Source organism: Nycticebus coucang, chromosome 7 (assembly GCF_027406575.1).
Source record: "Nycticebus coucang isolate mNycCou1 chromosome 7, mNycCou1.pri, whole genome shotgun sequence".
Classification (NCBI taxonomy): Eukaryota; Metazoa; Chordata; class Mammalia; order Primates; family Lorisidae; genus Nycticebus; species Nycticebus coucang.
Window position 1 is genome coordinate 129,807,713 of NC_069786.1, and position 27,401 is coordinate 129,835,113.

General features: G+C 46.8%; 1 protein-coding gene across 2 annotated transcripts in view; it reads right to left on the reverse strand.

The window, feature by feature from the left end:
* Positions 1-20,160, reverse strand: part of NGEF (neuronal guanine nucleotide exchange factor) — a 118,222-nt gene extending 98,062 nt beyond the window's left edge. The window contains exon 1 of one of the 2 annotated variants that reach the window (XM_053598318.1): positions 19,908-20,160. The gene's annotated coding sequence lies outside the window, so the exon portion shown is untranslated. Of the gene's footprint in view, positions 1-19,701; positions 19,861-19,907 lie in introns of those variants that run through there. The other variant, XM_053598319.1, reaches the window with a different exon arrangement.
* Positions 20,161-27,401: the final 7,241 nt, after the last annotated feature.

Below are 27,401 nucleotides of genomic sequence, written 5' to 3' on the forward strand. Positions count from 1 at the left end.
ATTTGGTGTGGGGCTGTGTTTTAGCACTTCGTCCTTATCCAACTATTGTGCCAAACGCTTGTGATTGTCAAATAGGATCCATTTTTCATCACATGTAACAATACAGTGTAGAAATGGTTCCCCTTTATGTCATGACGGCAAAGAAAGGCAAGCTGCAAGGTGGTGTCTTTTCTGACACTCCTTTAATTCACACGGAACCCATCTATCCAGCTTCTTTACCTTGCTGTTTTGCTTCAAATGGTCCAGTACTATTGGAATGGTAATGTCAAACCTCGATGCTAATTCATGTATAGGTTGAGATGGACTCACTTCCATGACAGCTTTTGGGCTTATCATTATCCACCTTGGTCTCAGGTCACCCACGTGGCTCATTTTTGAGATTAAAATCACCAGAATGGAACTTTGAAACCATTGATGTACTATGCATTCATTAGCCACATCCTTCCCAAATACTTCATTATACTTCAAGCTGTCTTCCCTGCATTGATTCCACAATAGAACTAACTCATACTGAAAACTATGACTTATCCGTGGTTTTACCAAAATTGCTCTAAAAAAATTGAAATATAATCACAAACTAAAATGTGCATTTGAAAGAATGAGAATGTACCTTGGCAATAAAAACAAATTTAAAAACCCCCAAAGCCCAAGAAGTGTCAAAGTGAAATGTCAGAGATATCAACTGTCAAACTTAGTACATAAGGGAACTGGACATTTCTTACTTGACCTAATACAGCTTAATAAAGCTATTAAAAAATGGAGGGCTGTCAGTAGGGCCAAGATTATCCTCATAAAGAACAACTGAGTAGGGTGGTGCCTGTGGCTCAGTCGGTAAGGCGCCAGCCCCATATACCCAGGGTGGTGGGTTCAAAACCGGCCCCAGCCAAATTGCAACCAAAAAACAGCTGGGCGTTGTGGCTGGCGCCTGTAGTCCCAGCTACTCGGGAGGCTGAGGCAAGAGAATCGCTTAAGCCCAGGAGTTTGAGGTTGCTGTGAGCTGTGTGATGCCACGGCACTCTACCGAGGGCCATAAAATGAGACTCTGTCTCTACAAAAAAAAAAAAAAGAAAAGAAAGAACAACTGAGTAGGTCTGAATCTACTATAGCCTATGGGCAGATAGTTAACAGAGCCGAAAAACTCCATTCTTCAAAGTCAAGGCCCCAGAGACATTAAGCTTGGAAATTTTCTTAGCAGGTGAGACCAGATTCTTCCTTTAGCCTCCAAACCACCCCCCAAACCAGAGTGGAACACACACAGAATGTCTTGCTTTGCACAACATGACTTCCTAGTACCCCCTCCAAGACAATCTATTTGTGAAATACCCACCCAGATCATTGAACAAGGCAGCTTGTTCTCCGGAAATATTATCTATATACCAGGAAAAATGTGGAAGCAGCAACATTACCAAAAATGGTAACATTAGATGTGTTGGTCAGTAGTCCTCTCTGGGTTTAATTAGCCAGCTTGGCCTGTTGTCTGTGGAGGCCCCTTTCAGGGTGAATTCATAAAACCTTCTCGGCCAAGGATAAAAGAACGCCTAAGTTTTTACTTTCTGGAGCAGTGGGGCAGACCCCCAGGTCATCACAGCATGATTTAAACCAATGTTGAGGCTCTGTGATGAAGGGGTGATGACACTTCCACTTTACCCTTTCACAGGGTTAAACACGTTTTTTGATTTAGTGGGGTTCAGAAAGTCCCCGTATGAAGTATGGAGATTGCTGAGTGTTTGCAGACACTTATATAACCAGAACCTAGATTCAACGTGAGAACGTTACCACCACTTCAGAAAGAGACCAAATGCCCCCTGGTTGTCACAGCTCTCTGCCCCCAAGGATGAGTTCTGACTTTTCCACCAGCATTGATTTGCTTTGCCTATGTGGGTCGTTTATGGAAATGGAATCAGACAGAACGTTCTCTCTCTCTCCTGGCTTCTTTCCTCAATTCCTCTGCTTGTCTGCGGGTGTTCACAGCAGTGGTTCTCTCTGTGAGGGGGCTCAGAGTCGCCAGGAGAGCGCCCACTCAGGAGGTCTGGCTCAGGGCCGAGAATTTGCAATTCTAACAAGTCCTCAGAGACTGGGGCTGGGGCTGCTTCATTCCTTGACAATCCTCAAGGAGCCGGGCTGTCCCCTGTGCCCTGGCTCTCTCTGGGAAATTGAGCCCTCCAGCTCCCAGCTGCTCATACCAGCGGGGGCCACAGTCTGCCCAGCAAACTTCTGCCTCCACACGGGGTGGAGCCTTCTACATGGGGACCCCTGGGCAGACTGGGGGGGGGCAAGTGCTGGAGGCAGATGCGGGTGCCCCCTGCACAGCGGCAGTAGGAAGCCACTCCCACAATTCTTAGCTAGTGGCGCATGGGTGGGAGGGTGAGTCTTCCGCTCCCAGCTCACCGCTTGGTGGCCCAGTGGGTGTTGGATGGGTCTTTTCCCTTCCTCCAATGTCCACAATGGGCTGCAGCTAAGGGACCCCCTCTGAGAAGGTGTGCCCTCCCAGGCCATCCTGGTGGGACTCGGGGATGGATCTCTTTGGACACTCAACATGTCCTTGGAGGCTCCACTGCTCAGCTGTAGGGTGAAGCCACATACCCAGTTCATGGTATGAGGCTGGGCACGGGGTCCTCGGGTGTGGGCTCTGTCCACTCAAACCCTGGGCACAGCCTTGGGTCTGAGACCTTTACGAAGCAAGCAGAAGGGAATTTCCTAACATCTCCTATTTTCCTAAACCTAACCGTGTCCTTTCTGTAGCCTCTTTCCCTTCTGGAAACTTCCCTCAGCTGTGCAGTGGTGCTGCAAGGATTAATGAAATTATGGTGGCTGGCATCGCGCAGACACACCATCGCAGTGCTCCACGCTGCTCTTTTTAGTCTTTGCAACTAAGTGAATGATCTGCTTTATAAAATTGTTTTTACTCTTTGGTGCATAAACAATCAAAGGTTGTAAAATGTGTATAATACTCGATGTAAAAGACACAAACTGAGGAGTCCATCCAGGCCTTCCCTGTGGCCTGTCCCAGGAAGGAAAATCTCCAGGACTGGCTGGAAGAGCTGCTGAGGTCTGTCCCCTCTGGACATGTTGAGAATGGCAGCCACTCTCAGCTGGGCAGGGGAGGGGGGAGGAGAGGGCTCAACCTACTTCACTCAAGTGAAGCTGCCCTGTGTTACTAATCCTCTCCCATTTCCCAGCCACCAGACAGGGTGTGAACTCGGGAGTGAGTGAGCTGGGGACAAGGACCACTCCTAGGGTGAGCTGCCTTGGCCAGCCACCGCCCTTGTCAATCTTCCCCACCCTGTGGGCAGGGTCTGTGGCCTCAGCGGGAGGGCGAAAGGCCAGGGAGGCTGAGCTCCCAGACGCAGTGAAATAGACACTGCATGAAAGTGGGGATGTCATTTCTATGCCAAATAGGGATATTTGTGAGTAGGAAATGGCACACCCACACTGGGTCTTTGTTGAATTCTAGTAGTGGGATCATTTACATGTCAGGGTTAGTGTGAACTCGTTTATTAACCCACATTCATGGGATTTACAGAAAGTCCTGCTATAAATGACAAGACCAATATTGGTGTCTCTGTCTGCTCAGGTTGCCAAAACAAAGTACCACAGACTGGGTGGCCTGAACAGCAGAAATTTATTTTCTCATAGTTTTGGAGGTTGCCAACATGGTTGGGCTCTGGTGAGGTCTCTCCCTGTGGCTTGCAGACGGCCACCTTCTCACTGTGTCCTCACCTGGCCTTTCCTCAGTGTGTGCCGGGATGGAGATGGGGAGATTTCTTCCTCTTCCCTTAATAAGGGCACTAACTCCACCATGGGGGCCCTACCTAACTTAAGTACCTTCCATAGACCCCACCTCCAAACATCATCCTGTTGGGCGTTAGGCCTTCAACATAAGAATTTTGAGGACACACAAACATTCAGTCCCTAACAATTGGAAAAGGGGTGCAAAGGGTGCTTGCATCCCCAGTTGGGACATTCTCAGTCTCACCTGACTTCTCAGGATCTGTACGGGGAGCGGGGGGAGCATCCTGCCTTCCTAGGGAGTTTGCTTGTTCTCTGCTCTGGAGCAGGGGCACCCTGAGTGACACTCCCCCAGCCTCCTGGCCACAGCTGCCCAGGGAAGAGTGGACCTTTGACCTAGGAAGAACTGGATTCCCCCTTGCAGAAATGAAGGTTAGGAGGACACTATGTTTAGCCCCAGGGACAGACCACTGGCTGTGGCCTCAGCAGGGCAGGAGGAAGCCATTCCCAAGCACCTCTTATCTTCCCTGACACGTGCCCCTCTGGCCTCTCCCTTCTAGAACCTACATTCATCTATGCAGTGCTGCAAGTGTCCAAAGTGCCTTTGCACACTTCTCCTGTGATCCTGAGTCCCCCCACCCGCCCGCAGCTAGGAGGGAGGTGTCTGCAGCCACCTAGAAGTTTTGCCCAGAAGGTGCTGTGAACTGAGGCCTGGGCTGGAGGGCGCCTGGGCTTGGCTGGGGCAGGAGAGGGCCCAGCAACAACAATTGAGGGCAGAGGACTGGAGAGACACGAAAAGTGGCAAAGCCCTGCAGGCAATGGCCAGAAAGTCCAGAATTTCTGAATTGGTTTGGGTGAGAATGTTATTCAAGAGGGAAGTATTTTTAAAAATCAAGCAATCATGGCAGGACTTTGAGGGGCTGTGGTTTCTTTCAACTGTCTCTCAACTAATGTATTACAGAGTTTGGGTAACATCCACATAGTCCCCTCTTCTCCTTCTAACCACGTGAGACTTGAACTTGTGCCTTCAGGGTGATTTTGGGAGGTGTGTCAGTCAAACATTCACAACATTAACAGTTATATATTATATGTGTTAGAGAAAAAATCCAATTACCACGTCAAACCTGTGTTCTCACAGATATTAATGCTTAGGATGAAAATAATTAGAGAAGGGAATTTAATTTAAAGCCACTCTGTAGGAGCTATTAATAGTACAAGTGGTACAAGGATATGTTAAAAATCACAAATGTGGGCACTGCAGTTTCAGCTTGAGAGTTAGTGCCTGCCCTTCCTGGTGGTCTACACTGTGGATTTTGGACTTAGCCCCCACAGTCATGAGACAACAAACCCCCTGACCCAAAGTTTAAAGACAACAAGGCATTGACTTTGGACATCTAACCTCCTGGACAGACCAGACCAGAGAAGCAGTTGTACCTGGCCTGGAGCATGGTTTACAGAACAAAAATATCAAAAGAGGAGAAGTGGAGCAAGATGGTGGCTGAGTAACAGCTTCCCTGCAACCGGGCATGGTGAGTCTGGGGAGATAAGACTCCAGGCATCTCTGGCTGGTGGGATCTGCCTATAATCATCCCTTAGAGGATACAGGGAGTCAGCAAGGGACTTCTGGATCCCAAGAGGAGGACAAAAACAGCGGAAAACTGGCAAGTGGTTGCGTGTGTCCGATCGACCTAATCCTGCCAGCAGCCATAAGTACAAACAGCAATGAGACGGCAAACCGGAAAGTCCTTACCTGTGAACTGTTTCAGTGTTTTTGGACTTGGCACTCAGTTGAACTGTCTTGGGGAGAGCTTGAGCAGGAGTGCGGAGAACTTTGGGCATTGTCTAGGGCCCCAAACTGAGCCGCTGAGCTGGATGGAGCTAATAGTGTTCGGCTGTGGGCTGCAGGGAGCCATTGTGAGAGAACTGCCTCGGCAAGCTCCGCCCTCAGGGTTGCAGAGCAAGGATCGGGCGGAAGCTAGTAACCTAGCGACTGAGCAGCCTAAATGCAGGGACTGAGTTGCCTTACAGCCTTAACCCTCAGGGGGAGAGTGAGACCGGTTTTGGCACACTGGAGCCTCAGGCTGTTGCCCTGGGTAGAGTGCTGTGGCGTCACAGCTCATAGCAACCTCAAACTCCTGGGTTTGGCACTGCCCAGACCTCCATAAGAGCTACACCATGACCCCCGATCCATGACCCACGCCAGCCGGGCCTCCGCATGCCCTGAACAGGAACTGCGGGAGCCGCGCAACCCTGCGTCCTCCCTCCTGTACCCTCCCTGCCTCCACACCAGCCCACTCATCTGTCCAGGGACTCTGGTAGCTGCATGCCCTCCAGAGCCCTCCCTGCCTCTGCGCAGAGCCCTTCTCCTGGCCAGAGACTGCTGGAGCCTTGGGTTTTCTGTGAAAAAGTCACTGGGTGCCAGGCACTCCCAGAACTGTGCACACCACCTCCTGCCCTGTTGCTAGATTTGGGTGTGTCACACTCCGGAGCTGCTTCCACAACCAGAACTCCCTGGCTGGGGCAGCCCCAGAGGAACTAAACAGGGTCACTCCCTACAAAGATCCAGCAACAATAGAGTGATCCCACTGGGGTCTAATCTTGGAGAGACACACAGAGGCAATGGTGAAAAACAATCATGAGGTGAAATCAACAGAAAAACTCTGGCAATATGAATAATCAGAGTAAATCAACTCCCCCAAGGATCAATGGGGCAGACATAGCACAAGATCCCATGCACAAATAAATAGCTGAGATGTCAGAAATCGAATTCAGAATCTGGATAGCAAATAAGATTGAATTAGAATTTCAAGCAGGAACCCAAAGGATATCTCAAGAATTCAACGAATTCAAAGACCAAATGACCAAAGATTTTGATACATTGAGGCAAGAAGTTGCAGCCCTCAAAGATCTGAGAAACACAGTAGAATCCCTCAGTAACAAAATGGAGCAAGCAGAAGAAAGGATTTCTGACATTGAAGACAAAGCTTTCGAATGCTCCCAAACTCTCAAAGAGGAAGAGAAATGGAGGGCAAGAACAGATCACTCTCTCAGAGAGCTCTGGGATAATTCGAAGAAAACTAATATTCGTCTTATAGGGATCCCTGAAAGTGACGAAGTGGCTTCACAAGGCACAGAGTCTCTTCTTCATAAGATTATGAAGGAGAACTTTCCAGACATGCCAAGAGATTCTGAAATTCAAATAGCAGACAGTTTCAGAACTCCAGCAGGACTCAACCCAAATAAGACATCCCCCAGACACATCATCATCAATTTCACTAAAGTTAATATGAAGGAGAAAATTCTGAAAGCAGCCAGACAAAAGAAAATCATCACCTACAAGGGCAAGAATATTAGAATAACTGCAGATCTCTCTGCTGAAATCTTTCAAGCTAGAAGAGGATGGTCATCGACTTTTAATCTCCTAAAACAAAATAACTTTCAACCCAGGGTCCTGTACCCAGCTAAACTAGTTTCATTTATGATGGAGAAATTAAATACTTCAATGACATTCACATGTTGAAGAAATTTGCCATAACTAAACCAGCTATCCAGGATATTCTCAGACCTAGCCTCCATAAAGACCAGCATAGTCCTCCACCACAAAAGTAAAGCCACCCAGAAAATTTTGATCAAATTCCAACTTCCACAGTCGCAAAAGGATTAAAAATGTCCACTGGACTCTCGAAAGGCTTATCAATATTCTCAATTAATGTGAATTGGTTTAAATTGTCCTCTAAAGAGTCACAGGTTGGCTGACAGGATAAAAAAACTCAAGCCAGATATCTGCTGCATACAAGAATCGCATCTTACATTAAAAGACAAATATAGACTCAAGGTGAAGGAATGGTCATCTATACTCCAGGCAAATGGAAAGCAGAAAAAAGCAGGCATTGCAATCCTATTCGCAGATGCAATAGGCTTTAAACCAAATGAAATAAGGAAGAATAAGGATGGACACTTCATATTTGTTAAAGGTAATACTCAATATGATGAGATTTCAATTATTAATATTTATGCACCCAACCAGAACGCACCTCCATTTATAAGAGAAACTCTAACAGACATGAGCAACTTGATTTCCTCCAATTCCATAGTAGTTGGAGATTTTAATACCCCTTTAGCAGTGCTGGATAGATCCTCCAAAAAGAAGCTAAGCAAAGAAATTTTAGATTTAAACTTAACCATTCAACATCTGGACTTAACAGACATTTGATCCCAACAAAATTGAATACACATTCTTCTTATCAGCCCACGGAACATACTCCAAAATCGACCACATCCTAGGCCACAAATCTAACCTCAGCAAATTTAAAAAAATAGAAATTATTCCTTGCATCTTCTCAGACCATCATGGAATAAAAGTTGAACTCAATAACAACAGGAACCTGTGTACCCATACAAAAACATGGAAGCTAAACAACCTTATGCTGAAGAATAGATGGGTTATAGACAAGATTAAGAAGGAAATCACCAAATTTTTGGAACAAAACAATAATCAAGACACGAATTACCAGAACCACTGGGATATTGCTAAGGCAGTCCTAAGAGGGAGATTTATAGCACTGCAAGCCTTCCTCAAGAAAACGGAAAGAAAGGAAGTTAATAACTTAATGGTACATCTCAAGCAACTGGAGAAGGAAGAACACTCCAACCCCAAACCCAGCAGAAGAAAACCAAAATCAGAGCAGAATAAAATGAAATTGAAAACAAAAGAATTATATAAGAGCAATAAATCCAAAAGTTGGTTTTTTGAAAAGATCAATAAAATAGATTAACCGTTGGCCAATCTAACCAGGAAAAAAAGAGTAAAATCTCTAATTTCATCAATCAGAAATGGTAACGATGAAATAACAACAGACCCCTCAGAAATTCAAAAAATCCTTAACGAATACTACAAGAAACTCTACTCTCAGAAATATGAAAATCTGAAAGAAATCGACCAATACCTGGAAGTACACCACCTACCAAGACTTAGCCAGAATGAAGTGGAAATGTTGAACAGGCCTATATCAAGTTCTGAAATAGCATCAACTATACAAAATCTCCCTAAAAAGAAAAGCCCAGGACCAGATGGCTTTATGTCAGAATTCTACCAAACCTTTAAAGAAGAACTAGTACCTATATTACTAAACCTCTTCCAAAATATAGAAAAAGAAGAAATATTACCCAACATATTCTACAAAGCAAACATCACCTTGATCCCTAAACCAGGGAAAGACCCAACAAGAAAAGAAAATCATAGACCAATATCACTAATGAATATTGATGCTAAAATACTCAATAAGATCCTAACAAACAGAATCCAACAACACATCAAAAAAATTATACACCATGACCAAGTGGGATTTATTCCAGACTCTCAAGGCTGGTTCAATATATGTAAATCTATAAATGTAATTCAGCACATAAACAAACTAAAAAATAAGGACCATATGATTCTTTCAATTGATGCAGAAAAAGCTTTTGATAATACCCAGCATTCCTTCATCATCAGAACACTTAAGAAAATTGGTATAGAAGGGACATTTCTTAAACTAATAGAGGCCATCTACAGCAAACACACAGCCAATATCGTATTGAATGGAGTTAAATTGAAATTGTTTCCACTTAGATCAGGAACCAGGCAAGGTTTCCCATTGTCTCCATTGCTCTTTAACATTGTAATAGAAGTTTTAGCCATTGCAATTAGGGAAGAAAAGGCGATCAAGGGTATCCACATAGGGTCAGAAGAGATCAAACTTTCACTCTTTGCAGATGATATGATTGTATATCTGGCAAACACTAGGGATTCTACTACAAAACTTTTAGAAGTGATCAAGGAATACAGCAATGTCTCAGGCTACAAAATCAACACCCATAAATCTGTAGCCTTTGTATATACCAACAATAACCAAGCCGAAAAAACAGTCAAGGACTCTATTCCTTTCACGGTAATGCCGAAGAAGATGAAATATTTGGGAGTATACCTAACAAAGGATGTAAAATATCTCTACAAAGAGAACTATGAAACTTTAAGAAAAGAAATAGCTGAAGATGTTAACAAACGGAAAAACATACCATGCTCATGGCTGGGAAGAATCAACATTGTTAAAATGTCTATACTACCCAAAGCAATATATAATTTTAATAAAATTGCTATTAAAGCTCCATTGTCATATTTTAAAGATCTTGAAAAAATAATACTTCGTTTTATATGGAATCAGAAAAAACCTTGAATAGCCAAAACATCACTCAGCAATAAAAACACAGCAGGAGGAATCACGCTACTAGACATGAGACTGTACTATAAATTGATAGTGATCAAAACAGCATGGTTTTGGCACAAAAACAGAGAGGTAGATGTCTGGAACAGAATAGAGAACCAAGAGATGAATCCAGCTACTTACTATTATTTGATCTTTGACAAGCCAATTAAAAACATTCAGTGGGGAAAAGATTCCCTATTTAACAAATGGTACTGGGTGAACTGGCTGGCAACCTGTAGAAGACTGAAACTGGACCCACACCTTTCACCATTAACTAAGATAGACTCTCACAGGATAAAAGATTTAAACTTAAGACATGAAACTATAAAAATACTTGAAGAAAGTGCAGGGAAAACTCTTGAAGGAATCGGCCTGGGTGAATATTTTATGAGGAGGACTCCCCAGGCAATTGAAACAGTATTAAAAATACACTACTGGGACCTGATCAAACTAAAAAGCTTCTGCACAGCCAAGAACATAGTGAGTAAAGCAAGCAGACAGCCCTCAGAATGGGAGAAAATATTTGTAGGTTATACTTCCGATAAAGGTCGAATAACCAGAATCCACAGAGAACTCAAATGTATTAGCAAGAAAAGAACATGTGATCCCATCTCAGGGTGAGCAAGGGACTTGAAGAGAAACTTCTCTAAAGAAGACGGACGCACGATCTATAAACACATGAAAAAAAGCTCATCATCCTTAATCATCAGAGAAATGCAAATCAAACCTACTTTGAGATATCACACAACCCCAGTAAGAGTAGCCCACATAACAAAATCCCAAAACCAGAGATGTTGGTGTGGATGTGGAGAAAAGGGCACACTTCTACACTGCTGGTGGGAATGCACACTAATACGTTCCTTCTGGAAGGATGTTTGGAGAATACTTAGAGACCTAAAGATAGACCTGCCATTGGATCCTATAATTCCTTTAGTAGACCAAAAATCACAATATAACAAAGACATCTGTACCAGAATGTTTATTGCAGTGCAATTCATAATTGCTAAGTCATGGAAGAAGCCCAAGTGCCCATCGACCCATACATGGACTAGCAAATTGTGGTACATGTATACCATGGAATATTATGCAGCCTTAAAGAAATATGGAGACTTGGGCGGCGCCTGGGCTCAAGGAGTACGGCACCAGTTCCATATGCCGGAGGTGGCAGGTTCAAACCCAGCCCCGGCCAAAAACCACAAAAAAAAAAAAAGAAATATGGAGACTTTACCTCTTTCATGTTTACATGGATGGAGCTGGAACATATTCTTCTTAGCAAAGTATCTCAGGAATGGAAGAAAAAGTATCCAATGTAGTCAGCCCTACTGTGAAGCTAAATTATAGCTTTCACATGAAGGCTATAACCCAACTATAGCACAAGACTATGGGGAAAGGGCCAAGGAAGGGGAAGGGAGGGAGGAGGTTAGGGTGGAGGGAGGGTGATGGGTGGGGTCACACCTACGGTGCATCTTAGAATGGGTACAGGCAAAACTTATTAAAGGCAGAATACAAATGTCTACATACAATAACAATGCCATGAAGGCTACGTTGAACAGTTTGATGAGAATATTTCAAATTGTATATGAAACCAGCACATGGTACCCCTTGATAGCACTAATGTACACAGCTATGATTTAACAATAAAAAAAAATTAAAAAAATTTAAAAAAAATCGCAAATGTGGAAAGTAAAGAACTGACGTTCAGGGACCAGTGAGTTGAGCAGACACCACAGAGGCACGTCTGTCCTGAACTTTCCCCCTCTCTACTTGTGAGGCCCATTGTGAGCAGCAGCAGCAACAGGGAACGTTAAAGAAATGCAGATTCTTGGGCCCTTCCCAGAGGTCCTGTGCATTGTGACCAGATGCAGGGAAGATTGTGCTGAGCCACTGCTCTGCCGGAGCCAGCCCTGCCTCTACCCTCCTCCTTTCCTTCCTCCTCCTCCTCCTAATACCCTCTAACGAGGACTCAGCCCTGCTCATTCCTGGGCTGACCTGAGAAGCCCCTCCACATGCAGACCACCCTGCCTCCCACCCAGGCGGAGATCCTGGGAAGCATCTGTCCAGCCATCGGCTCTTTCCTCTCTCTAGCAAATACAGGGTGTCCCAAAAGTCACCCCTAGAGTCACTATACATAGGGAAAATGGGAAATTATAGGTAAATGTACCTTTATTTACAAAATCTTCATGACAAAATTTTACAAAATATTCTGTACATATTGGTCACCTCTTTGCAAAATTTCATAATCAATATTTTGTAAATAAAGGTACATTTAGCTACATCTCCCATATTCCCTATGTACGGCAACTCCAGGGACCCTGATTACTGAGCAGCCACCTGCGCTGCACCAGGTCCAGGGACAAATATGCACAGGATCTGCCTGGCAGGTCATGGTTGAGGGTAGTTGAACAGCCAGAGGGTCACAGTATGACATGCTGGGGTCACACTGAGCCATGCAGGGGCCCTGGGCCAGCCCCGCGTGGGGGTCTCTGATGTCCCAGAACTTGGCACACACCATAGATGATGGATTCGGGTTTACTGAATGTTGGAGGTCGTGCCCCAGGCCCAGGCTTGTTGTGTGGCCCCTGAGTTTCCTTTCTCCAACAGATCCAGGATTTAATGCGTGTTGGCATTTCCGACCTCCTCGCCTGGGTGAGGGCAGACAGATGTCACAGTTGGTTCGCAGTCATTGTGCGAGACGGCCCAGGGCCCCTCTGCTCGCTGTGATGACCATGCAGTTCCTTCTCCCTTGTGCCCCAATCTGCCCCTGCCCTGCTGCCGGCTCCTTCCTCCTCCCGGGGACTCTTCCCTTCCTGTGCCCACTTTCCACCTGCACCTTCCTGCCTGGCATCCACAGGCCTCTCTAGAGCCTCCCTGCACCCCAGCAGAAAGTCCAGGCAGATCTGTGTGGGACCCTCCCACAGCCCTGGGACCTGCTCAGGCCTCCAGGAGCCAGATACCTCGTCTCCTAGACTAGTGGAGGGAGCTCGTTAGACCGTCAGGGCAGGAAGATGGAGTGACTGCCGAGAACCCCAGAAAATGCCCAAATCCATTCCTTTGTGACAAAGCACGCAGGGCATAGGGCCACCCCCTGCTTACTCTTAAGATCCCAGAATCGAGACCAGTGCCTCACCCCTCCCCTCTCCTGCTCTCTCTCCCTCACCCCTGTGCTGTTTACTAGGCTGGGCTTTACCTGGGTTCCCTCCCTCAGTCTTGCCAGGGCTAGGGCTGCATGGATGTTGGGTTGAGGTAGGCTTTCTCTCAGCCGCTTCCCAAAAGTCACTTGGTAAGCGATTTCTAGTGAGCACTTGCTGTGTGCAGGGTGCTAGGGTGTCAGCTCCCACCTGGGAGTGTGCACAGGGCACTGTCCCTGCCTCTTCTGACCCCCAGAGCCTAGAATTCTGGAGGCTCTGCCTCCCTGCCGTCTGGTCCCAGGATAGTGATGCTAGGCTGGCCCCTCCAGGAGCTTCTCTCCAGCCTGGTCACTTTCTTTTTTTTTTTTTTTTTTGTAGAGACAGAGTCCCACTGTACCGCCCTCGGGTAGAGTGCCGTGGCGTCACACGGCTCACAGCAACCTCTAACTCTTGGGCCTACGCGATTCTCTTGCCTCAGCCTCCCGAGCAGCTGGGACTACAGGCGCCCGCCACAACGCCCGGCTATTTTTTTGTTGCAGTTTGGCCCGGCCGGGTTTGAACCCGCCACCCTCGGCATATGGGGCCGGCGCCCTACTCATGGAGCCACAGGGGCCGCCCAGCCTGGTCACTTTCTTTAAACCTTCACCCCATGCCTGCCCCACAACACACAATGGATAAGTCTCCTCTAGGCAGACCAGGCCCTTGTGGTAGTCTCAGATCTGCTCTAGGCCAAAACTTCCTAGACTGTCCACTAAGGCAGGAGCAACCAAGCAAGTATTGTCTCAGAAGCCGAGCACCTGGACCTCGGTCCCACTGATGCAGGCTTGGCAGTTGGTGAAGGTGACACTCTTCCCATCTGCAACCCCATCGTCCACTTAGGGAACAAGGCATGATTTCCTCAGCATCTCTCATTTTAAAGGTGAGGAAGCAGAGACCCCCCCAGCCTATATGCCTCCCCAAGGTCACACTGATGAGGAGCAGCTTTTACACATTTTTCAAGGAGTCGCCCATTGCTTCCAAACATGCCAAAGATATTTTTAAGAAAGCGCTAGTATTTTGGGCGGTGCCTGTGGCTCAATGGGCAGGGCACCAGCCCCATATACTGAGGGTGGCAGGTTCAAACCCGGCCCCCACCAAATTGCAAACAAAAAATAGCCGGGCATTGTGGCGGGTGCCTGTAGTCCCAGCTACTTGGGAGGCTGAGGCAAGAGAATCGCCTAAGCCCAGGAGTTGGAGGTTGCTGTGAGCTGTGATACCATAGCACTCTATCAAGGGTGATAAATTGACACTATGTCTCTTCAAAAAAAAAAAAAAAGAAGAAGAAAGCTCTAGTATTTCTTTGTGGTAGGCTGAATAATGCCCACCCAGCCCCAAAGATGTCCACATGCCCAGGCCTATGAATATGGGACTTTATATGGGACTTGTAAGGATGTGATTAAGTTAAGGATCTTGGATTATTCTGGATGATCCAGGTGGGTCCAGTGTGATCACAAGTTCCTCGTACAAGGCAGGCAGGAGAGTCAGAGAGAGACTGGAAGAGGCCATGTTGCTGGCTTTGCAGGTGGAGGGAGAGGCTTCTAAAAGCGGTAAAAGGTGAGGAACTAGGATTGTCCCCTGGAGCCTCCAGAAGGAATGCAGTCCTGCCTGCCGGCACCTGCGTTCAGCCCAGTGAGACCCTTTTTGGACTTCTTTCAAAATTGTAAGACAACACATTTGTGTTCCTTTAAGCCCCTATGTTTGTGGCAATTTGTGACAGCAGCCGTAGAGGGCGAATGGCGGGGGCACTAACTCTGAGGTTCACCACTACTGACTTCCCCCCAATTCTTTCCACACCAGCATTTACGAAACTCATTTAAAAAAACAGTTTTGGAGCACCAGAGTTTTGCTGGAAAAAATACCTTCTCTTATCAAGAAGTATTATCCACCAGATGGAAGTTGCCATGGGGGAGAATCAGTTATTTGGGGGTTGCGCAGACTTCTGGGCTGAGACAGGTGGACTTTAGTGGCACATTAAAGAGGAGAGTTTCTCAGGGGTAGGGGAGCAGAACCCTCGGGCTGGCTGGGAGAAGCCTCCAGCTGGCTCTTGCTCCGTGAGGGCACCTTCTTGTTTAGCAATTGATTCCCAGACTAGGGGAACTGGTATGTTTCCCTGCTCTGCTTAAAGCTTTTTTCTCTGCTTAAAGCTTTCATATTGAAAAAAGGGATCCAGGCTTGGCACTTGTAGCTCAGCAGGCTAGGGCACCAGTGGAGCTGGTGGGTTCAAACCCAGCCCAGGGCTGCCAAGCAACAATGACAACTACAACCAAAAAATAGCTGGGTGTTGTGTCGGGCACCTGTAGTCCCAGCTACTTGAGAGGTTGAGGCAAGAGAATCGGTTAAGGCTTAAGGTTCTCAAGCTTCCTAATGCCTCCTAATGCTGTGACCCTTTAATACAGTTCCTCATGTTGTAGTGACCCCCAATCCTAAAATTATTTTCATTGCTACTTCATAACTGTAATTTTTATGCAGGATGTATTTTCATTGTTAAAAAGGGTTCATGACCCACAGGTTGAGAACTGTTGGCTTAAGCCCAAGAGTTGGAAGTTGCTGTGAGCTGTGTGACACCAGGCAGTCCACTGAGGGTGACATAGTGAGACTCTGTCTCAAAAAAAAAAAAAGGTGAAAGAAAAGAAAAAGGGATTCATGGTCTTTTTCAAGGTCTATCAAGTAATAATAGCTAAAATCTCTGTAAGTGCCAAATGCTTTAATGCATCATCTCAAGGAACTTGTGTAATGATCCTATGTGACCTTGACTGTACTGTACTGGACCTACTTCCTCCATTTTTGCAGAGGGTGCCATGGAAGCCCATAGAGGTTAACTGATTCATCCAAGGTCACAGAGCCAGCAAGTGGTATGGGCAGGATTTGAACTCAGGCAGCCTGGCTCTGGCAAAATGGTTTAAAGTATGATTTATAAACCATGTCTTAACACTTCTATTTTAAAACATTTTGACTTAAAACAAACAGCCTTTCCCAAGAAAGCAGCCTTGAAAGATTACAGAGAACTCAGAGAAGTAGCAAAGATAGACAGTGGCCAGCCTGGGGTTACAGGAGGACCACCTTGGCCGGCCGGGCCATCTGCCCGCGCTTCTCTATATTGGCAGTTTAGGTGCCGTTTCTTCAATGAATACACAAGTCAGCTATAATAATGTTTTTTCCAGACACAACGTAGGTAGGCCTGTTTATTTAAATAGAGCATTTTGACCCCAAGCTAGAAGCCCTCCAGTCCTTCTCCTAGACTTGAAACCCAGATCAGCCAACTGCAGGTGACTACTCTTGACTTTGGAACTGGTTCCAAAGAGGCCCCCAAACCGCAGCAAGTCCCAGGTGACTGCTCCAACAGCTCAGGCGTGGGGAAAAATTGTCCCTGTGCCAGACGCTCTTTTTAATCCAGAAATAAAGAACTTTAAAATCATTTTAAAGTTCAAACCTAAAAAGGAACTCCACAGAAAAGAAGGCTTTCCTCCAACACTCAAGAATCCACCGAGGAATGTTTTTATCACTCAGATGAGAGCGAACACGTCTGTATAGATGTACCCCACTTTCATGAGTGGATTTACGACTAGAGAGCATCACGAAAAGCAGCGCCTGTGTGCCAGGCTTCTGAGGATGTAATAAATGACTTGGAAATTTTTCACCCCATTGGTGGGATGTAATGGAATCTGTTTTGGCTCAGGAATGTCAAGTGTATCAGCTAAGGGTGGGAAACTGGGTTTTCTTAATCTACTTATTTGGACAGCAGGAAAGGGGGGTGTGCTGTATTGAAGATGGGGAGCTTGGGAGGGGAGCAGGGAGCTTAGTCTCCTTCTGGTGGCTGTGTCACTGATGACCCAGGTGGAGTGCAAGTGAATATTTGCTGCCTGGCTGTATAAAGTTTTCTCTAAGGATTCAGCCTGCATGGAGTTCACTGTCATGGTGGATTGAAAAACTGACACAAATAGGTTGTACTAACCTGTTTGTGGGATTGAGCAATGCTTCCCACGTTAGCCACTTGGGACTGACCCTTGACACCTCAGGACTGGACCTGCCTTATCCTCAGTGGTCACCACTCCCACCCTTTGGGCTCCCTTGTCCTCTGGACAGCTTGTGTTTGGAAGAGCTTATCTCCAGTAACAAGCATACGTTTAAACAAGGATGAATTAGCAGTTGTATTTTTAAACCCATCAAAGATCTGAATAGTTGGTGGCTGGATCAGCTCACCATGGGGTACACCGACACTGGTGCTCAAAGCTCCAGCCCAAAGTGAAGACAACTAAAGGAAAGGCTACTAGTGCCAGGTTCAGAAGTGAGAGTGAATTTTTCATGAGACACATTGGCGTCAGGACCCTTCCCTGATCTCTTTCCGGGGTCCAGGCATCATGGGCTGGCCACTCCTTTTACCTGCCCTCTCCTCCAGCACACCTGTCCAACCAGCCTCCCTTAAAACAGGCCTCACTCTGCCCAGTCCCCACCACCACTTCTGCCAGCTGCCACCCTGTGAGGCTCTGGCCCCCTTGTTAAACCCTCTGTCCCTTCACCTGGAAGGTGCCGTCTGTGAATGTGTGCTATTTACAGAACTTGTGGCATTCAGTCAGCATGACCGTGGAAGCCCTACTACTTATTTTCCAGTTAGAGAGTATTACTTTATAATCAGCTCCCCTTCTGCTTCGCTTGCTCAGTAAAGCTCAGCTTGAAGGCCTCCCCGACTGTCCCTTTGATCCTCCCCATTCTCCTCATTTGAATTCATGATTGCTTTTTTCCCCACCCCAAAAGTAAGGCAAATTGAAGGTGACCCAGACACTGAGGTCCTTTTATCAACAGCCTGAGCCATTTTTCCAAAAGAAGCTCAGGGCTGAGGGACATTCCAGGCAGCGAGCCCTTTTCTGTGCTCAGACCACAGGTGGTCTCCCAGGGAGCCGGCCTCAAGGACGCTGTCAACCAAAAGGAGGTAGGTACAGGCTGGCGGTTCCTCCAGCCCAGACCAGAGCTCCCCCCCTGGCCTGACCCAAGGCCAACAGAAGGAATTTCTCCTGGGACACATGCCGCCCTGCCCCAGCAGCCTGCTGAGGACTCCTGGGGGCCTCTGAAAAGGCTCAGAGAGGAAACCCCCAGCTCAGCTCAGCTTCTCAGCCTTGTGACCTTATAACTGTCCTTGGAATGGGAAGGGTGGTCCTGTGTCCCCTTTGCAGAGAGGGCTTCCTGCTTCAAGTACTCTACCATCTTCCCCTTGGTGTCCCCCAGCCCTATTCACAGTACAAAGTGCTCAGCACTTAGCTGATGGAGTGAAGGGATTCTTGCCCTTGGGGTGGCGCTAGGGGGTAACTTTAGAGTGTCAGAGCTGAGCAGCTGGGGATGTAACAGGCTCACAGAGATGGGCAAAAGACACCATCCTGGGAGTTGGGATGTCTGCCTTGGGGCTGGCAGCTCACCAGCTTCTTGGGATAAACAGCGGCTCCTGTGTCCCTTGGTGGAGCCAGCAGGACTGGGCGGTTAGATTTGGCCTCCTCTTGGCCTCAGGGAAGCCCCACAAGGCTTGGCTGTTTTGTCCACTATGAGGCAGACAGGATGCTCTTGCCAAGGTGAGAGTATCCCCCCGGCAAAGCAGAGTTCTTAGAGCAATTGTCTCCCCCAGCTCTGGCTCCTGGGCCCAAAGCTGTGGACAGCTACATGCTGTCACTGGCATCACCCCCTGGCCTTCCTGTGGGGGGCCCTCCCTGGTAGAGGTTTCCATGACAACTGGGTGGAGGAAGCTTAAGACATCCAAGGAGACATGGCTTCTCCCTTCCCAAAGGGCAGCCTAAGGTGCGTGAAAAAGGAAGAGGGCATGCAAGTGGAAAAACAGAGAGAGAAAAGAGGAGGGGAGGACAAAGGCACACGACCAGGGACACTACCCCCGCACCCCCGCCAGCCATCTCACTGCATTGGGACTGCGTCATTCTGAGAGGCAAACCTGTGTTGGTCATCAGCAGAACACGGCAGAACTGCCCAAAGTGCAGGAATCCCAAGTTCTGGTTCACACAGCCAGCGACTGTGTGAATGTTCCAAATGTTAAATCAAAACAGAAAATAAGAACCTCCTGCTTTGACATCCAAGAAAACTATGTCCCTAAACATTTTAGACCTCCATGCTTTGGCTGGATGCCAGCCTGGTGCACAAATCCAGAAGGTTCTGAAGGAGCCGTCCTTTACTCCTCTGAAAGGGCCCCTGAGCAGGTGGGGGCAGTGGGAATGACAGAGGGGCTATGACATCACAGCAGTGACTGTCATTTCATGGTTGTGACTTTGTTCCCCAGGTGCACTTCCTGACCCTGAGGTCTGAACCACCAGGGCATGAGATGTCAGCACGTTACAGTTACAGACTCGCTTATTGTCAGGGGTGTGTGACCTGTGCAGTGACAGCGCCCTGTTCTTAGAAGGTCCCTTGACGGGCTTACTGCTGTACTGCCACCCTAGGCAAGCTTCACTTTTAACACATGGCCTGGATTTTCTGATTGTTTGGATCCCTGCCAATCACGCAGCAACTCCTGTTTATTATTTCATCTGCCCCCACAGCTGTGGCAGGAGAGGGCCTGAGATCCTTACCCCGGTTCACGTGTGGTGAGAGTGAGTCCCAGAGGCATGTGGAGAAGCCCAGACAGGATAGAACCTGTGGAATCCGGGGCTGCCTCCATCTGGGACGGTGGCCATCTCCTCTCCTTCCTGTCCTACCAGCAGCCTCTATCCTATCTCTTGCTTCATCTCATTCCATTAAAAACAAACCAAAAAAACCCATAAAACCACTTGCTCACCTGCCGGCAAGGAGCTCCTGGGGTTGGACTAGCTCCGGACGGCTCTTCCTTTCTGTTGTCCTGTCTAGCACCTGAGAGCTGGCTGGTGTGTTCCCGACTAAGTCTACAGGCTCTCCGCTGTGTCCCCAAGAGCCTCCAGGACACAGGCTCTCCGCTGTGTCCCCCAGAGCTTCCAGCCAAATGCTTTGTCCCGAGGGCTGGGGTAGGTTTGAAGGTCAGGAATCCTTCCCGGGGAGAATTTTCCAAGAGAGGACAAAGCAACTATCACTTCCTGACTGGGCGTTTACCTTCCTGGGCCCCTGGGCTGGGCCAGGGAGGCAGCCACACATGTAGCCCAGAGTCCGTGCTGGAGGGAGGTGCTACCCCGGGTGAAGGCTGGGAATGGCTGGAGTAGCCTCCAGTGCAAGGTAACACTGATTGCTGGGGCAGGGGGGCTCTCACCAGCCCAGGCACAGGGCACTCCCATCGAGGATCTGGGGAAGGCTCTGGGTCATCTAGGGTTGGACTCGCTTCTTACATGTGGATGTCTGGGCTCAGCTTGATCATTTCCAGGCCCGGGACACTCGCTGCTTTGTGAGGGACCTTTCTCCATTATTGCTGTTATTATTGTTACTGCCAATAGCTTCCTTCCATTCAGTGCTTACCACCTGAAGGGAGCTGGGCTAAGGACATTACATCATCTCCTTATGTAATCCTTGCACGGTCACTATGAGCAGAGAATCATGCCCATTTTAAAGACGCAGAAACAGAGGCTCCTGGAGGTCCACCGTCTTGCTAGAAGTCCCACAGCTAGTAAGCTGGGGATCCAGGATTCAAGCCCAGGCCAATTTTTTTCAAAACATAAGCCCTTAACCACTGCCAACATTTGCCAAGTTTAATAGCTACGGGTCCATCATTATACAAAAGTCACATCAGCCTTCATTTTAGCCATCTATTGCTGGTAACAAATTAATCCAAAGCTTGAAACAGCACATATTTATTATCTCACTCACAGTTTCTGTGGGTCAGGAATGTGGCCATAGTGTATCTGAATTCTCTGCTCAGAGTTTCTCATGGGCTATAGTAAAGGGGTTGCAGTGCCTGGGGTCTAGACTCAAGGCTCCACTGGAGAGGATCCACTTCCAAGTTCATGAGGTTGTTGGCAGGATTCAGCTCCTTTAGGTTGTTCGGCCTGCAGGGAGGTCACAATTCTTCACTGGTTGTTAACTGGAGGCACAGAAAACTGATTGTGGTTTTGTCTTTGAAAGTCGGACCGAAGTCATCTCTTATCTACCCATCCAACCATCCACCCATCCACCCACTCATCCTTCTCCTCCCTTCATTCAGCAAACATTTGAACAGGGCACTACATTAATCCCACAAGTTATCAGAATAAATGGAATCATTCCCTCCTTTCTCTCACTGTCCCCTGCCACCAAAGGTTCCCAGCAGAGCAGTCAACCTGCCATTGGGGAGACACCTGCCAATGGCTCTGACCTGCAGGAGCAGTGGCTCTTTGCTTCATCAAGCCATCAGACGCCACATTTCTGAGACCCTCACCCTCCTGCTCACTCTCTTTCATAGTTCCACTCATTTAAAAAGTATATTTTAAGCTGGGGATGGTGGCTCACACTGTAATCTCAGCTATGTGGCAAGATCTATTAATTCTAGGAATTCGAGGCTATAGTGATTGCAGCGTGGGCCACCAAACAAGATCTTGTCTCTCAAACACACGTATTTTGAGCACTTCCTAAGTGCAGAGTGTTATGGTAGCTGATGTGTGTTATGGTGTGCTTGGGTGTGGCGGGCAGTAGTCGGCACGGGGACTGGTTCCAGATTCCTGGTGGGCAGGGCCAGCAGGGGCACGGGAGTTGTGAGCCCTGGGCCCACTGGCCTGTGGACCTGTCTCCCCACCATGCTGCCTGAGGCCCAGGGCTGAGGGATTGAAGTCTGAGATGAGGGTGACAGGACTGGTGGGGTAGTATCTTGAGGTGCCCAGTGCAATGCCCTGGGGAGCTAGAATCCTAACAGTTCTTTGGCACAGGAGACTGGGCCTTTCAAGCATTTTCAGTTACAGTGGGGAGGCTTCTAAAGCCTGTCTGAGCTCCTTTCTTCTCTTCTGCTCCACTTCCCTGCCTAATATGGGCCCCATCCCCTGCTTCCCAGCGACGGCAATGTCCTTTAAACCCGTCTTCTGATTTTAGTTTCTCCCAGTTGCTTCCAGCCCTCCCTACCCCATCCTACTCAGTATCCATGTGAATCTGCTGACACAGACCTGATCTCGTCACTTTCTTTCTCAAAAACATTTTACATAACCTCTGTTAAGAGTTTCACCAGTACCCTTCCAGAAATGTTCTATATACATAACTTCTCCCTCCTTACCCGCATCCCACACACACACTCAGGCCAGATCACAGTGTGCATGTACTGTTCCGCGTTAGTCTCTTGGTGGTTTTCCGATTCAACACACCTTGAAGCTCTTTGCTGTTTTTAATGGCTGCATGCTGTTCTGCTATAGGAATAGTCTAGGATGATACTGAGAAATCCCTTTTAAGGCCTGAGTGCCCTTAACCAGAAGTTTCTGCAATGATTTTCTGGGTGTTCATTTTTAATAGGTCATTAATCTAGCTCATGTAATGAGTTAAATAATCACAAACCAATTAATTTTTTGCTTTTTGAGATAGGATCTCATTCTATCACCCAGGCTAGAGTGCCGTGGCATCATAATTACTCACCGCAACCTCAAATCCCTGGACTCAAGTGATTCTCCTGCCTCAGCCTCCCGTGTAGTTGGGCCTACAGGTGTGTGCCACCATGCCTTGTTAATTTTTCTACATTTTGTAGACACTGAGTCACGCTCTTGACTTTCACCAAAGTCACTGGTGAAACTCTTAACAGCTGATCTCAAACTCGAACTCCTGGCCTCAAGTTATCCTCCAAGCCTTAGGCTCCCAAAGTCCGAGGATTACAGGTAGGAACCACCACACCTACCAAACTAATTGTTTTAAAGTGATTTTTATAATTGTGCACTGTCAGGAATTGAATAACTAAATGTAATGAGTTTTATTAATTATAAGAGAGTTTCTTTTAAGATTACCTAGTGATTTCTCATGTCATGTTTGCTTTGAGGAGTGAGAAGAGAAGAAGAACCTAAATGTTTGAATTTTTATTTGCTACAGTTATTTTTAAAAATAAAATTTAACTATATAAAGATGTTGGACCAGGTCTGGTCAAGAAAAAGCCTTGAGCAGAAGTAGGAATACTTATCAAAACTTCTATTGCTCACTTGTGATCTAGGCCCTGTCCGAAGTGCTTTTTGTGGACTAACTTGCTTAGTCATCCCTACAGTATCGTGATAAGGAAGCCAGATATATAGAGGTTAAATAGCTTGCTCAAGGTCACATAAAATTTCCCCAAGACACAGAAATTCTAGATATATATTTTTTGTGATTTACATATATATTTCAGGTCAAAAGGTGACGCTCCAGATGCCAAAAATGAGTAGATAATTCTATATATACCCTGGTGAGCTGAGTACTTTAGTGACAATTACATACATTTCCTACGGTGTTTGTTTCAAATTAATTGTTATAGAGGAACAAGAATCAGTGCCTGCTTCATAGCAGGAAGCTTGAAGAGGGATTACAGGTCAGATGTAAAAAATGTCTCAGCCATGGGTAGAAATAGAAACCCCTACAAGAAAGTGAAGAACAAGCTAGATCCATACTTGGAGTCTGACTTTTAACCACTCATAACATACAGAGATCCCAAGATGGAAACTGAGAAGAAATTTGAAAATCTATGAATCCTTAACTCTTAGGTAGAGGCAATTATGGGGAGTTCTCCATGATGTGTGGCACTAATAGGAACAATTCCACCATCACACCTAAAAGATAATTCCTATTGAAGACGAGTTTGCACACGAAAATTATAAATTATTAAAAATTATATAGCCGGACATTGTGGCGGGTGCCTGTAGTCCCAGCTACTCAGGAGGCTGAGGCAAGAGAATCGCCTAAGCCCAGGAGTTGGAGGTTGCTGTGAGCTGTGTGATGCCACGGCACTCTACCGAGGGCAATAAAGTGAGACTCTATTCCTACAAAAAAAAAAAATATATATATATATAATAACAGGCTCACCACCTGTAACACAGTGGTTACAGTGCCAGCCACATACACCGAGGCTGGTGGGTTCGAACCCAGCCTAAGCCAGCTAAGCAACAATGACAACTGCAACAGAAAAATAGCCGGGCATTGTGGTGGGTGCCTGTAGTCCCAGCGACTTGGGAGGCTGAGACAGGAGAATCGCTTAAGCCCAAGAGTTTGAGGTTACTGTGAGCTGTGACGCCACAGCACTCTATGGAGGGCAACATAATGAGACTCTGTCTCAAGAAAAAAAAAGGCATCCCACCAAAAAATGGGCGAGTTGATACATATGGAAATAGAGATATGCAATATGCAATAAAAAGAGACTTTAAAAAATAAGTATGCTTTTAGTTTCAGAAGTGGATGTGTGGAATTGTTACCTTCATGGGATTTTACCGTATAATAATTAAGTTTCTTCTGTCATCAGTCAGATAGTAAGTTTGAGCAAACTAGGCATCCACAAATATTTGAACTTCACTGGAGAAAAGGGTTAAAAATTTTTGTATGTTCAAAGCTTAGGAAGCTTAGCCTGCTATAACAAAATTCCATAGATTGGGTGGCCTAAATGACAGAAATTTATTTTCTCACAGGTCTGGAGGCTAGACGTTTGAGGTCAAGATGTCAACTGCTTTGGTGTCTACTGAGGCTTCTCCCCTTGACTTGCAGATGGCTGTCTTCTCCCCAGGTCCTCACATGGTCTTTCTTCTGTGAATTCGAATGTTTGTGTTCTTTATCACTTCTTCTTCCTCCATTCCTTCCTTATAACAACACCATGTGGGATTTGGGCCCACCCATATGACCTCATTTTGCTTTAATTACCTCTTTAATGGGGGTTAGGACTTCAACATATGAATCCTGGGATTACACAATTCAGACCATAGCAGTTCAAGCTCCTTTGCTTCTACTTTGAGATACTGATTCCATCAATCGCTAACTGTGTGACCTTCAACTAGTAACATAATCACAACTTGACTCACTTTCTCCTCTGTAAAATGGGATTGATAAAAGGCACCTGTTTCATAGGGTTGCTGTTAGAATTTGATAAATTAATACATGTAAAACTCTTTAAAATAAGCACATTTAAAGTGCTTAAGGAAATGGAATAAAATCTATAAAACGAGAATAGAAAATTAATTTTTTAAAAGCAGATTAAAGAGCTAAATAGAAATTGTAGAAATAAAAAGAAATATTGCATTTAAAGACTTTTAACTAGGCACACCTTGAAGTTTAGTGAGATTTATTGATTTGGAAGACAATATCTGAAAAAATCACCTAGAATGGAGCAACAGGAAGTAAAGAGAGAAAAACAAGAAAGAAGTTAAAAAACATATGCAGACCAAATCAAGAAAACCCAATAACCACTTAAAATCCAATATCCCAATATCTATGTTCTGATAGAGAAAATAGAAAGTGGAGGCCTTTGGGAGGAACATTCAAGGACAAATTCCAAGGTCCAACTGACATGACCATTTCTCTTAACTGGAGAGGAGGCTGGACCAGAAGGCCACTGTGACCTGGGGGGCAGTCAGGGAGAGCTTCCCTCCCAGAAGGAGAGTTGGGTGTGTATGTACTTGGCTCTGGGCCATGGGATCCGTGTAGCTGAGCAGCCAACCCAAGCTGCCGTGCAAGGACTTTGTCCAGAGCAGGGAAGGGGAACAAAGCAATGCCCTCACCAGCCTCCTGGTTGAAGGCTAAGACAAAAAGTGTACTTTGGGCTGAATTTGACTGCCTTTTGATTTTTTCCAGCTTCATCCTCACCCATCCTTCCTTTTCCAGCTTCATCCTTCACCCTCACACTGTCTGGGGGTGAACTGCAGTGAGGTGGTTTATATTTTCTGGCTATGTGCCAGCCAATGCCTCTTCCTCCCAGAAATAAGCTCAGGGCCCATGGAGCCTTTGACTTGACTATGGTGGATGGTGCAGAAAACAGGTTGTCACCAGGTACTAACACCTACTGGGTCCCAACCATGTGCCAGACACCGGGTTAAACAATTCAGACAGGTTGTCTGATGTAATCTTCCCTTCTGCCCCGCCTGGCAAGGTCACATTCATTCGTTCACTAATGAGTATTTATCAGGCACCAGTGGTGTATCAGAAACTCTTCTAGATACTGACCCGCAGTAGCCAACAAGGCATGCAAGGTCTCTGCCCTCATGCAGCTTAGGGTATATTGTGGTATTTTCACCTTTGTTTTTCGGAGGAGAAAATGGAGGTCCCAAGAAGTCAAAAAAGTGGCCTTGCTCACCCATCTAGTCTGAGGCAAAACCAGAAGAGCAGCTGAGTCCTGTGTGGCTCCCTGGCTCTGCACGTTCCAGACTCCCGCGCCCTGGGAAGTCTTGTCTTAAACACGATTTGCTCAAAGCCTCTGTTTTAAGTGGCAAACTTGACTCAGACTACCCTTGGCTCATCCCTGACTCAGGCATGACCATGTGGAGAGCTGGACAGACTCCTTCCCACCTAACAAGCCCCAGTATCCTAACTGGGCCAGGGCTGGGCCTGTGCACTGACGTTGTCCCTGGAGCATGTGTGAAGATGAGTGGGAGGAGATGATGAGGATTCCCTTAGGTCTATATAGGGTGGATCCAATAAAGGGGGCCTGAGACGTGAGGCCAGGCCAGGTGCATGCAGGAACCACACTGCGCTTCTAGAAGTCAAGTTCCCTTCACCTCTGCTCACACCCTGACCTCACACCCAGACACCCGGGGCTTGGAAAACTCTGTGGAAGGTATGGCTTATCTCTAAATCGACTGGCCCATTCCTTTGCTTACATAAACAAGAGTTCTTTGTAGTTGCTGAGAGAATGATGTTTAGGAATGCTTCCAATCATGGTAGTTTTAAAGAGCACACCAGTCATGGGCCCTCACCCCCCGGGAGAGCACCCTACTTGGTTCTCAGGAATTCCAGAGGAATGCTGGATGACAGGACTATGTGCAGAGCTTAGGTCAGCCTGATGAACGCACCCTGATCTCACCCTCTGGGCTTCCACGAGGGCAAGTGACAGTCCTGGCCTGGGGAGGGAATTCCAGCAAGCTCTGGGCCCAAGCTGTGTTATTGAACCCACTGGAAATGGGTTTTTCCTGGGTAAAGAGGCTGACCGTGCTCTGGGCTTGTTGCCCCCCGGGACTGACTGGATGCAGGCAGCTGCCAGATTTTTGGAGAGATGGCATCATTCCACTATTCCCATGTGAGCCCAAGAACAAAGGCTGTTCCTCTGGGAAAAGCTTCAGACTCTTCCTCATCCCCCACAATTACTGGCTCTAACCTGGGATCCCAGAGGCCAGGGAGAGGGCTTTTCTGTTCCCCTGCACACAGAAGGTGCCCGATAGGGACCTGTGAATTGCCAAAGCATCTCCCTGGAGTGAGCAAGTGA